Below are 11,750 nucleotides of genomic sequence, written 5' to 3'. Positions count from 1 at the left end.
TCAACATTGTCTACAAAAGTTCTCTGAGCGGCAAAACTGAGCAAGCATTTCAGAGCGCAAGTGGTTGAGCCAGCAGGAACTGTCTGGAGAAAGGGATCCTGAGAGGGTTTGCCTTAGTCTAGAGGAGGGGTGGAAGGATGATGCAAAGCCATCAGATGCTGCTAGATGAAGCAAACTTCTTTCTCCCAGCCCAGAGGCACATTGGATTCTATTCTGTTCTGGGTCTTCTCCACCTGCACCACCAGATGTTATGTTCTGCTGCAGTGCCTTAACTTATCTGCTCAAGGAAAGCCATGAGAGGTGGAGATTGGCCTGTGCAAGGACCAATCAATTGCAGCCCCTCCCACTCGCTTCTGTTTAGCTGTTGACATCATGGTGCCAAAAGAGTTTACATCTGGTGTGCAGTAACTATGTGATCTCCTTTTGCTTTCAGGTCGCCACGGACCTGTTAGGCGAGGGTGGTTTGGAAACAGTAGATAGTGGGGATGTGCTGCAGTAGAGAGGGCCCGAGTGCACATCTTGGATAAATATTTGCCACTGTTGCGTATGTTTAGTATCGGTTTTGTCCTGCCATTTTGGATGCTCAGTTTAGATAAGGATCTGTAACCGAGTTTAGCTTGAACGGTTTGCTGAACATTCAGTGTCTGTTTTGTCTTGTAAATAAATAGTTAACCTACTAACTGGTAGTGAATGTCTGTGGTCCGCTCTCACCAAAGCCGTGAACCTGATTTCCCACAACAGATCCCAAGGAACCTATCCCTAGTCTGAGCTGTATATCAGCCACATAAAACACTTCACTGATTCTAATGTTACAACTGCAGGTGTTCTGCAGACAGGTTGAGATCTCGGTAATCTTTATTTAACTACAGAATTGGGAGCAAAAGCCAGCCTTTGAAACAGACATCTTATTCGCACCAAAAAAAATATCACTTAGCACCTGTTTTCAACCTTTCTTCAAAAAACAAAGTCAGTCAGAGGCAGCCTGTATCAGAACCACTAAAGCGGGACAGCTAGAGATCCTCCATCCTTAATACACCAGCTGGAAAACCGGACCGATGACCCGCCAGCTTGTCAAACTCAGCCAAACCACTCATGACTCTCACTGAAATCGTATAAGCGAAACAGACTTCAGACATTAACATTCAACATGACAAAAACCTGAAATGCTAAGTAATGGAGAATTATTTACTGTCTTCAGTAAGTGTACCATCAACAAATAACATAAAAGGGTAATTATCCTGATGACAGCAATAACTACCCCTGCATTCTATTGCCCTTTCGCCTCTAATGTTTAGTAGCTCCTGCCTGCCATGCAAAAACGGAGCAGCAGAATTATCTGCCACTGTGGGGTGTCATTGTCTTCAGTGCTTCTTACAGATTTATCCCCAATCATTGATATTGACTCGTCTGCCCAATGCTGAACCAGGCAGCCCACAGACCTGGTGTATGCACGAGTCTGTGTTGGCAGCCCTACTGTTTGTTACATACTGTCCATTAGTGGGCTACATAGGAATCTAGGAGCCATCATTAATAAGTTTGCCAATGATAGGAAAAATGGTGGTGCTGTTGATTATGATAATTGGAGGAGGAAGCTGTATTACCTAGTAGACGATTGGAATCAGGAACTCATTGAGTAGGTGGTGAAGGCAGGCACCCATTTAAGTGGTATTTGGACTAGAACACTATAAACCAGTTACTGGTTAGTAGATGGGTACTGGTAGTTCTGCATGTTTCTGTAATGTGAATTGGTTATGATGTGATTTATGGATTGGGAACATTGTTTTTATTATGTGGGCCAAATTTGTATTAATGTGATTTGGATTGGGAACTGGAGACCCACTTCAGAATTGACAAGCAGAAAAAATGCTGTGTTAGGGAACAGAATAACAGTTTACAAGCAACCTCCGTGCAGTAATCAGACACCATTACAAACAGACCATTCGAAACTGGCAAGCAATCTCTTCTGTTCATCTTTCCATAGTCATTTTTCAAGTCAATGACCTTTCAGCAAATAAGGAAAAATTTTTAATTTAGAAAAGGTTAGGGGTGTGGTAGGTGGTGACAGGTGGGTAAAGAGATTAAAGCAATCAGTGACAGAGAGCAGATCCTTGAAATTTCAATGCCACCAGTACTGTATTCCTAGTTTTCTTTCATCCCTTTACTAGCGTAACCTCTGTCAGCCAGCACACCATCACACCTGGTCTGAACCTTAATGTAGACCGATCACCTTGGCTCTTTACACCCTGGTGGAACACATGGCCCATTACAGAAACCCAAAGGAGGCTACAAAGCAAGCTCAGTGTTGACCATCATACCCTCAGTACTAATCAATAAGCCCTGAAACCTGAGCTTCTGTAGCTCCATCTGCAACTGGTTCATTTACTTCCTCATCAGGAGAGCACAGTCAGTTCAGATGGGAAATAACATCTCCTCCTTGCTGACAATACTGCTGCACCTCAAGGATGTGTGCTTAGTCCGCTGCTCTGGTCTCTCTATATCCATGACTGCATGGCTAGGCACAGCTCAAACAGCATCTATAAACTGGCCAGTGACACAACTATTGTTGGCAGAATTTCAGATGGTGACGAGTAGGCTTACAAGATTAAGATAGATCTGCTGGTTGAATAGTGTTGCAACAACCTTGCACCCAGTGTTAGTAAGATCAAGGAATTAATTGTGGACTTTAGGAATGGGAAGTTGAGGGTACACACACCAGTTTGGACTAAACAATATGAAGGACAGTGGTCAGAAAGAGTGTGTTTATGTTCCATCAAGACACTGTCTCTCCCCAGTGTTACAGACTGCCGGACTGATTGTGTCTGTAGTAGTTAGCACAGCAAATGATGGGGCTTCTACTGCACCAACTGGACAATGAAGTGGCTGCTGCTTGTGTGGCAATGAAAGCTGCAATGTTGGCAGTCAGGTGCAGCTTTGTACCGATTGTCCAAACTTTCCAATTCGAAAAGAAACAGTTTGACAACGCTCCGTGCCATGTTGGCACCGGACATTGACCTGCTTCCTGCAGGCTTACCTCTCCATAAAGCTCCTCAATGTGTGAAACAGTTTGAACCTGAATCCTCTTCCCAGGGTGCTGCAAAACCTTCCCCTTCAGATATTTAACCAACTCCCTTTTCAATGCAATCTACTGCAATCCCAGTCCAGTATGGACCATAATGACCCACTGTGCAAAAAATATCATTTTTATCATGACAATCATGGTTCTTTCAGGAGAGGGGAAAAGGAAAAGGCAGGGACTGCTGTTACGTACCCTGTAACTGGGTCACTTACCAGCAAAGATAGAGAGGTCTGTTGAAGTCCGATGGTACTATTTTTAACAGTATTTATTGATAAAAATACACAAAAATAATATCAATGCAAACATACAGGTAATATATGGCATCAATACTAAATCTAAAAGCGCGGGTATAATAATAATCGATAAGGAATAGCTCTATTGTTGTCTAGGGGATAATGTATTGTCTGATGGAAATATAAAAGTCACTTTAGTTCATTCAAGCTGCAGCTTTTTGGTTGGAGAGATAGACGGGTTAAAACTTGCCCATTCCTTTTATGATGCCAATCCTTCGAGAGTCGTTAGGAGTTAATATCCCCGTTGTTAGCTAAAAACCGTTCTTCCGTGGTAAAGGCCCACCGATTCCGGGGCAAATGGAAACGGATGCACGTGGCCTTCCCATCGGCTTTCGCTATTATGGGATCGCTAGCGTTTCTTCTGGTGCGTCTGAGGACCTGTTCCCACAGACCCTCTTTTATCCTGATTCACAGGGTCTCAGATGTCAATCAGGTTGGGATAATGCAATCCCTCCACCAACCCCCCCCCACCCCCTCGGTTCATTGCCTGGGGGTCCTCGATGCATCGTACAGTATTCAATACACAATCCCGTCTCCAAGAGACAATTGCCATTATCAATGGTTCCGCCTTTCGGAGGCCAGGACACATTCCAAACTCTTTGTGGATTCTGCATGTCTTTCTCTCATTTTCTGGGTCTCCTGACTCGAATCAATACCGATCCTGCGATTCTCAAAAAGGAGGGGGCCACGGGCGTAACACTGCAGAATACCCGTGGCTGTTCTCCTCAATAACAATTATACTGCTTTGTATACTGTTGGGATCTACCAGGTGTCTGGTCCTGAGTGTGGCTCCAGCAGGACCTCAAAAGTAATCATCTTTGGCTTGCTGCCTGTGGCACATGTCAGTGGGGGTAAGAATAGGATGATTTGACAGATGAATTGGCTGTGGAATTGGTGCAGGGGAAGAGTTACAGATTCTGGATCATTGGGATCTCTTCTGGGGGAGGTATGACCTGTACAAAAAGGACAGATTACACCTGAACCCACTATCCTGGTGGGCAAGTTTGCTAGAGCTGTTGGGAAAGGTTTAAACCAGAATGATAGGACAGAGGATGTGTACAAGAAAGATGCAGTATGTAGTTTAGAAAGGGATAAGAATTTAACTTTCAGTAACATGATAGCAAAATTGAAAAGGGTGATGAAAACAAGACTGAAGATGTTATATTTGAATGCCTGCAATATACAGATAAGGTAGAAGATCTGTTGGCGCAGTTAAAGATTGGCCAATATGATGTTGTAGGCATCACTGAGTCGTGGCCAAAAGAAGATGATAGTTCAGAGCTGAACATCCAGGGATACACATTGTATCAAAAGGACAGGCAGATAGGCAGAGGTGGTGGGGAGGCTCTGTTGGTAAAAAATCAAATCAAATCCTTAGAAAGAGGTGACATAGGATCAGAAAATGTAGAATCCTCTTGGGTAGAGTTCAAAACTGTAAGGGTAAATGACTCTGATGTTAGTTATATACGAGCCTTCAAATAGCCAGGATGCTGGGTACAAATTACAACAGGCATGATGTAAAAAGGGCAATGTTATCATAGTCGTGGGGGATTTCAAAATGTTGGTAGGTTGGGAAAATCAGTTTTGGCATTGGATCCCAGGAAAAGGAGTTTGTAGAATTTGTTTATAACTCACTGGCTGGCTGCTATTGCCACCAATTCTTTCCAACTTTATTCTGCACATGAGGGTGTGTTGCTGATTACCTGCAACATGTTGGGTGAAGGAATTGGTTGTTGACTTCAGAAGGAGTAGCGGACCGCACAACCCCATCTACATCGGTGGTGCGCAGGTGGAACAGGTCAAAAGCTTTACGTTCCTCGGGGTGAATATCACAAATGACCTGCCTTGGTCTAACCAAGCAGAGTCCACTGCCAAGAAGGCCCACCAGCACCTTTACCTCCTGAGAAAGCTGAAGAAATTTGGCCTGTCCCCTAAAACCCTCACTAATTTTTATAGGTGCACCTTAGAAAGCATTCTTCTAGGGTGCATCACAACCTGGTATGGAAGTTGTCCTGTCCAAGACCAGAAGAAGCTGCAGAAGATTGTGAACACAGCCCAGCACATCACAGAAACCAATCTTCCATCCCTGGACTCACTTTACACCACACGCTGTCGGAGCAGTGCTGCCAGGATAATCAAGGACAAGACCCACCCAGCCAACACACTTTTTGTACCACTTCCCTCCGGGAGAAGGTTCAGGAGCATGAAGACTCATTTGGCCAGATTTGGGAACAGCTTCTTTCCAACTGTGATAAGACTGCTGAACAGATCCTGACCCGGATCTGGGCCGTCCTTCCAAATATCTGGACCTGACTTGCACTACCTTACTTCCTCTTTTCTATTTTCTAATTATGATTTATAATTTAAATTTTTATTATACTTACTTTGATTTGTACTTCAGGGAGCGTGAAGCGCAAAAACAAATTTCACTGTGATGATTGTACACTCTAGTATCAATTGTTTGGTGACAAAGTATAATGAATCTTCCTTCAGTTTGCACTTTTATAACATTAATTATGCCATTGTTCCATTTTTCAGATTAAATATCGGCCGTTTGGCTCATGCATCTGCTATTTGACATGCTTCAACACTTTATTCTTTTCCTCAACCATTTATTTAGTTTAGATGCTTTCAAAAGAAAAATATTTACCTCAACCATTTCCTGTGCAATCAAGTTCCACATTCTAACTATTCTGAGAAAAAGCATTCTTCAATTCCCTGTTGGATTTACGAGAGAATGTCATAAAATTATGGTGACTGATTAGATTCTTTCACAAGTGGAAGCAAACTCTGCAAACACACATTGTCCAAACCATAGGTCATCGTGACTTAATTGGTAGCAGTCCAGTGTCAGACTCCAGGGACTGTGGTTTGAAATGCCCTCCTAAAGACTTGAACAAACAAATTAGTGTGACACTCCAACGCAGCAAAGATCTGGGCAAACAGCAAAATTCAATAAATACAAAAATCAAATATCAGTATTTCAAAAACTTGTGATATGTAGATACATTGGATGACTATGAATTAATAGAAATGCTACTCAAAACCCTTCAATTAGTTGCCAGAAAATGTGGAGAATGGCTGGGGAAGCAATATATTTGTGCTTGATTCTTTTTCTTCCTAACTCTGATGTGAATTATCAGATTGAAATCGGGTTTTGAATGAAATATGTAAGTGGTTCTTGGAACATTTTCTCTCTAGCTGATTAAAATCCAAGGCACGGCTATTTCACATACTTTACTTCACTCTGTCCTTGTAGTTAGCACAGATCTTTGAAGTGGAGCTCAAAATAAAAGAAGTTTTAAGCTATTATGGTGTACACCCAGGAAATTTGGCAATTAATCATTAACAAAAAAGAATCAAGCTACTTTAAAAGAAATTCATAAAGTGATACCTTCACTTCATGTAAATTCAGATTTCAGATGGAAAGTGCATTTGTCTATTATTTCTTTGCTTGGAATCTGCTCAGAAATATCTTTCACTTTCCTGGCCTTTCCCTATGCCGTAAGACCAAGAAGCAGAATTAGGCCACTTGGCCCATAAAGTCTACTCCCCCATTCCATCATGGCTGCCCATTCTCCTGGTAACCTTTGACACCCTTACTGAACAAGAACTTATCAAACTCCACTTCAAATATACTCAATGACTTGGCCTGCACAGCTGTCTGTGGCAAAGAATTCCACCGATTCACCATCCTCTGGTTAAAAAAAAAAATCCTCCTCCTTGTTCTAAATGGACATCCCTCAATTATGACACTGTGCCCTCTGGTCTGAGAGTGCCCCACTATAAGAAACATCCTCTCCACACCCATTTTATCCAAAACTTTCAATTATCAATAGGTTACAATGAGATTCCCCCCCCCCCCTTGTTCTTCTAAGGTCCAGTGAGAACAGACCCAGAGCCATCAAATGTTCTTCATATGTTAACCCTTTCATTCCTGGGATAATTCTCATGAACCTCCTCTGGATTGTCTCCAATGTCAGCACAGCTTTTCTTACAAGAAGGGCACAACTCTCTCTGCTCACAATAATCCAAGTGTGGTCTGACCAATAAGTTATAAAGACTCAGCATTATATCCTTGCTCATGTATTCTTCATGAAATGAATGCTAACATTGCACTTGCCTTTCTTACCACCGACTCAATCTGCAGGTTAATCTTTTAGGATATCCTGCAAGATTTCTGAATTTTCTCCCCATTTACAAAGTAGTCCACACCTTTACTCCTTCAGCCAAAGTGTATGGCCATGCACTTCCCTGCATTATATTCCATCTGCCACTTCTTTGCCCATTACCCCAATCTGTCTAAGTCCTTCTGCAGACCCCCTGCTTCCTCAAACACTACCTGCCCCTCCACCTATCTTTGTACCATCTATAAACTTGGCCACAAACCATTGACCTACATGAAAAGAAGTGGACCCAATGAACCGACTTCTGCGCCAAACCACTAGTCGCCAGCAATCAACTAGGAAAGGCCCCCTTTATTCCTGCAGTCTCGATGTTCTCATCTCCCATGATTCTTCAGTTAGCGACAGCAGTGAGGAATCAAGTTCACAGGGGACACCCGAGGCCGCACGTGTCCTTTGTAATAGCAACAACATTCACTTTTGTCCCCTGACCTTCTCCCATTTCTGTTATTCTGCTAGTGTCTCCACAGTGAAGACTCATGCAAAATATTATGCTGGTGAGGTAGTAATGGGGGACAAAAAAATGGCAAATGAACCTAATGAGTACTTTGCTTCTGTCTGCACTGTGGAAGACACTAGCAGTGTGCCAGAGGTCAGTGAGTGTCAGGGAGCAGGAGTGAATGCCATTGATATTACAATGGAAAAAATGCCAGACAGACTCAAAGGTCTTACGGTGGATAAATCACCTGGACGAGATGGATTACATCCTGGAGTTCCAAGGGAGGTTGCTGAAGAGATAACTGATGCATTGGTCACAATCTTTTAAAAATCACTTGATCCTGGCATGGTCCTGGATGGAAGATTGCAAATGTCACTCCATTCTTTAAAGAAGGGAGGAAGGCATAACAAAGGAAATTATAGCCCAGTTAGTCCAACCCCAGTGGTTGGGAAAGTGGTGAGGTTTAATATTAAGGATGAGGTTTCAGGATACTTGGAGACTAATGATAAAATACGTCAAAGTTTCTGTAAGAGGAAATCTTGCCTGACAAATCTGTTAAGAGTTCTTCGAGGAAATAACAAGCAGTGTGGGTAGAGGAGAGGCAGTGGATATCATTTAATTGGATTTTCAGCAGGTGTTTGATAAGGTGCCACGAGGCTGCTGAACAAGATAAAACTCCATGGCAGGATACTGCCATGGGATAGCGGAATGACTGATAGGCAGGAGGCAGCGAGTGGGAATTAAAAGGGCCTTTTAAGACCATTAGGAGCAGAAGTAGGCCATTTGGCCCATCGAGTCTGCTCTACCATTCAATCATGGGCAGATCCACTTCTTCCAGTCATCCCCATTCCCCTGCTTTCATTCCATACCCCTTGATGCCCTGGCTAATCAAGAACCTATCTATCTCTGCCATAAATGCACCCAATGACTTGGCCTCCACAGCTGCTCGTGGCAACAAATTCCACAATTTTACCACTCTCTGACCAAAGTAATTTCTCCACATCTCTGTTCTAAATGGATGTCCTTCAATCCTGAAGTTGTGCCCTCATGTCCTAGACTCCCCTACCATGGGAAATTACTTTGTCATATCTAATCTGTTCAGGCCTTTTAACATCCTGAATGTTTCTATGAGATCCCCCCTCATTCTCCTGAACTTCAGGGAATACAGCCCAAGAGCAGCCAGACATTCCTCATACATTAACCCTTTCATTCCTGGAAACATTCTCGTAAATCTTCTCTGAACCCTCTTCAATGTCAATATACCTTTTCTACAATAAGGAACCCAAAACTTCACACAATACTCCAAGAGTGGACTCACAAGTGCTTTATAGAGCTTCAACATCGCATCCCTGCTCTTATATTCTATACCTCTAGAAATGAATGCCAACATTGCATTTGCCTTCTTCACCACTGACTCAACCTGGAGGTTAATCTTTAGGGTATCCTGCACAAGGACTTTCAAGTCCCTTTGCATCTCTGCATTTTGAATTCTCTAAGTCATAGTCTGCCCATTTATTTCTTCCACCAAAGTGCATGATCATACACTTTCCAACATTGTATTTCATCTTCCACATCTTTGCCCATTCCCCTAAACTAGCCAAGTCTTTCCTGGTTGGCTGCCAGTGACTAGTGGTGTTACTCGGGGGTCAGTATTGGGACCACTACTTTTCACTTTGTCAATGATTTAGATAATGGAACTGAAGACTTTGCAGATGATATGAAGATAGGTGGAGGGGTAGATAGTGCTGAGGAAGCAATGCGATTGCAGCAGGACTTAGACAAATGGGAAGAATGGGCAAAAAAGTGGCAGATGGAATACAGTGTTGGAAAATGTATGATAATGTATTTCGGTAAAAAAAAACAATACTGCAGACTATTATCTAAATGGGGAGAAGGTTCAAACATCAGAGGTGCAGAGGGACTTAAGAGTCCTTGTGCAAGACTACCAGCAGGTTAATTTACAGGTTGAGTCTGTGGTAAAGGCAGCAGATGCAAGGTAGGCATTTATTTGAAGGGGAACAGAATATACGAGGGGTGATTGATAAGTTCATGGCCTGGGGTAGAAGGAGTCAATTTTAGAAAACCTAGCACATCTATTTTTCAACATAGTCCCGTCCTACATTTACACTCAGCCCAGCGGTCGTTGAGCATACGGATCTTGGACCTCCAGAAAGTGTCCACAGCTGGGTGATTGATAAGTTTGTGGCCTGCGGTAGAAGGGGATGAGTTATACAGCTCTCGTTACATGCACACAAAGTTCAACTCTGAGTGATTATGCAGGAAGTTTGAAGTTAATAACTCATCTCCTTCTACCTTAGGCCACTAACTTATCAGTCACCCCTGATGATTTATTAACTGATGTGTTATTAACTTCAAACTTTCTGCATAATCACTCAAAGAGTTGACCTGCATGTGCATGTAACGAGAGCTGTATAACTCATCTCCTTATACCTTAGGCAACGAAGTTATCAATCACCCATCTGTGGACCTTTTCTGGAGGTCCAAGATCTGTATGCTCCACGACCGCTGGACTAAGTGTGTAAATGTAGGAGGGGACTATGTTGAAAAATGAATGTGCTAGGTTTTCTAAAATTGACTCCTTCTACCTTAGGCCACGAACTTATCAATCATCCCTCATAAAAGCAAGGAGATAATGCAGAGACTTTATAAGACACTAGTCAGGCCATACTAGGAGTATTGTCAATAGTTTTGGACCCCGTATCTCAGAAAGGATGTGTTGTCATTGGAGAAAGTCCACAGGAGGTTCATGAGAATAATTCTGGGAATGAAGGGATTAACATACAAGGAGTGTTTGGCAGACTTGGGCCTGTACTTACTGAAATTTAGAAGAATACAGGATGATCGCTTTGAAACCTACCAAATGTTGAAAGAACTAGATTGGGTGGATGTGGAGAGGATGTTTCCTATGGTGGGGGTATCCAGAACTAGAGGGCACAGACTCAAAATTGAGGGGCAACCCTTTAGAAACGAGGTATGAAGGAATTTTTTTAGCCAGTGAGTAGTGAATCCATGGAATGCTCTGCCACAGACTGCAATGGAGGGGAGGCCAAGTCTGTGGGTATATTTAAGGTGGACATTGACAGTTTCCTGATTGGTCAGGGCATCAAAGGATATGGCAAGAAGGCAGGTGTATGGGGTTGAGGGGGATCTGGGATCAGCCATGATGGAATGGTGAAGCAGACTCGATGGGCTGAATGGCCTGATTCTGCTCCTATGTCTTATGGTCTTAAGTTCCTCCACCATTTCTTTGTTTCTAATTCCAACAGTCTGATATCCATTTTCATCTCTCTTTTGCTCCTTACATATCTGAAACAACTTTGTCTCCTCTTTTATATTATTGGCTTATCTTCATATTTCAATTTTTCTCTCTTTATAGCTTTTTCAGTTGCCTTCTGTGGCTTTTTATAAGTTTCCCAATTCTCTATCTTCCTATTAATTTTTGCTATATTATATGTCCTCTCTTTTGTTTTTATGCTGTCTTTGACTTCCCTTGTCAGCTACGGTTACCTCATTCTCCCTTTAGAATATTTTACTTTAGGATGTATATTTCCTGTGCCTTCTTAATCTCCCCCCAGAAACTCAAGCCATTGCTGCTCTGTTGTCATCCCTGCTAGTGTCCTCTTCCAATCAACTTTGGCCAGCTCCACTCTCATGCCTCCATAGTTCCCTTTACTCCACTGCAATACTGATACATCCAATTTTAGCTTCTCCTTCCCACACTGTAGGGTGAATTCTGT

This window comes from Hypanus sabinus, chromosome 3 (assembly GCF_030144855.1).
Source record: "Hypanus sabinus isolate sHypSab1 chromosome 3, sHypSab1.hap1, whole genome shotgun sequence".
Taxonomy (NCBI): Eukaryota; Metazoa; Chordata; class Chondrichthyes; order Myliobatiformes; family Dasyatidae; genus Hypanus; species Hypanus sabinus.
Note: the sequence above shows the minus strand (reverse complement) of the source record.